This window comes from Mus caroli, chromosome 4 (assembly GCF_900094665.2).
Source record: "Mus caroli chromosome 4, CAROLI_EIJ_v1.1, whole genome shotgun sequence".
Lineage (NCBI taxonomy): Eukaryota > Metazoa > Chordata > Mammalia > Rodentia > Muridae > Mus > Mus caroli.
This window is the reverse complement of record NC_034573.1, coordinates 122636191-122638376: the sequence shown is the minus strand read 5'-3', so window position 1 is coordinate 122638376 and position 2186 is coordinate 122636191. Positions and strand designations below refer to the sequence as shown.

Below are 2186 nucleotides of genomic sequence, written 5' to 3'. Positions count from 1 at the left end.
CCCCCACACCATTGCCACCCCGCCCCTCCATTGTCCTCCAAGCTTTCTGCCGCTCTCCATGATCCAGCCTCTTTCCTCTTGTGCTCTGGGCTTGCTCATGTCCCTCTACTAGAGAAAACCTACCTTACCCCATAAACAGCCCCCTGAAACTGCCCCATCCTTCAATCCCTAAACATATACCTTCCTCTTTCCTAGAGGGCAGAAGTTCTGAGTCCTACGTTGCTGTGTTTTTGTTTTTTTTAATGTTTACTTTTTTTATATATATTTTATTAGGTATTTTCCTCATTTACATTTCCAATGCTATCCCAAAAGTCCCTCATACCCTCCCCCCCCCCCATTGCTGTGTTTTAAAGATGTATTTCTTTGCTATCACTGCACACACTTGTGCATGCAAGTGTCCGTGGGGGCTGGAAGAGGGCACCGAGCCCCTGGAACGGTAGCTAATGAGGGTGATAAGTCCCCACGTGGGTGCTAGGATTTGAACCCTGGTCCTCTGGAAGAGCTTCCTGTGCACTGAACCACTGACCCATCTCTACAGCCCCCTACTTTTTTCTTTTTCAACAACAACAAAATTATTGCATGTTCTGTATTCATGTTGTGTGTGCACGTGCACACACATGCTATAACAAAGGAGTGGGGGTCAGAAGTCAGACCCGTGCATGCTGGGTCTCTCCTTTCACCCCTCGGGTTCTGGAGATCAAACTTAGCGGGTCAAGCTTGACAGCGAGTGCCTTTACCTGCTGCTGAGCCATCTTCTGCACGTTTGGTCCCGGCTTCTTAGCTCATCTTCACTTAGACCCATATTTTCCCCTCTTGAGACAATACTTCCTCCCCTTCCACTAACTCCCTCCTTCCTGGGCTCTGCTGTCAAGCCCATGTGACAAAGGTGACTTAGGAGGGTCACCCCATTGCCGAGGATGAGGGCAGCCTCAAATCCCCTCTCTCCTGTTTTCAGAAATTTCTCCTCCAGCCTTGGATGTTCTGCACTGGCCTGGCTTGCTTTTCTCCGTTCTCCAGTGGTTCGATCTTCTCCAAAGTCTTCACCAGACTCAAACCCCAGGACCACCCTGTGTCTTGCTTGCTCTCTCTTCCTCCTTCTTCCTACTAGGCAGCTCTAAGTGTCCATCTCTACTCAGATGAGGCCCCGTTCCTACCAGCACCAGTGTGCCATAACAAATGACAGAGTCTCAGGGACAATTAGGAACAGGAGTCCCTTCCTCTGGGATCATGAAGTGGCATGGCCCGGCACCTCTCATACACAGAGCAGCCTAGTCTAGCTTCTGGTAACTTCCTTCACGTGTAGTGTTCCTCTCTACAAACCACAAAACAACAATCCTCCCACCCCCATCCCCGCCGAATCCATGGACCTCCACTTGTTCCCCTGTCCCCCATTTTATCAACTGACACCGCACCTAACTTGTTTCTTCCGAAGATACTGGATCATCCAGTTCCCCTCACTTCCCAGAGTCTGAGTCCTGAGGACTCTCACTCTGGTTTGGGGGTAGCCAAGACTACCCTCAAATTCACTACAAATGCCAGAATCGTGGGCACAATGCTACTATGCCACTGTCCTGGATGGCTTTGTGTCAACTCCATACAAGCCAGTCTTCAGAGAGAAAGGCAGCTCAGTTGAGGAAAGGCCTCCATGAGATCCAGCTGTATTGCATTTTCTCAATTAGTGATCAATGAGGGAGGGCTCAGCTCATTGTGGGTAGAACCACTGCTGGGCTGGTGGTCCTGGGTTCTCTAAGAAAGCAGGACTAGTAAGCCAGTCAGCAGGATCCCTCCATGGCCTCTGCATCAGCTCCTGCCTCCAGGTTCCCGCCCCAGCCCCATTTGAGTTCCTGTCCTGACTTCCTTTGGTGATGAACAGGAATGTGGAAGTGTAAGCTGAGGAAACCCTTTCCTCCCAACTTGCTTTTGGTCATGGTGTTTCACTGCAGCAATAGAATCCCTATCTGAGACACGGTGTCCAGCCCAGTTCTTCAAAGTCTCTTCCATCATTTTTTTTTCCTCACAAATGTATGGGAGACATTGTGAGGAAAGTTTTGTCGGGAGGAGGGGACTGAAGATGGAATCTAGGACCTGGCTCATGTTAAACTACACTTCAGCTCCTCTCTGTGTACAACAAAATGAACTCTAAGGACTGTTCCTTGCAAGCCTTTTTTTTTTTTTTTTTTTTTTTT

The 2186-nt window shown here is 49.2% G+C and overlaps 1 protein-coding gene across 2 annotated transcripts in view; it reads right to left on the bottom strand.

Annotated features, from left to right (window-relative positions):
* Positions 1–2186, bottom strand: part of Fgr (FGR proto-oncogene, Src family tyrosine kinase) — a 27871-nt gene that overhangs the window by 8831 nt on the left and 16854 nt on the right. The window lies entirely within an intron of this gene.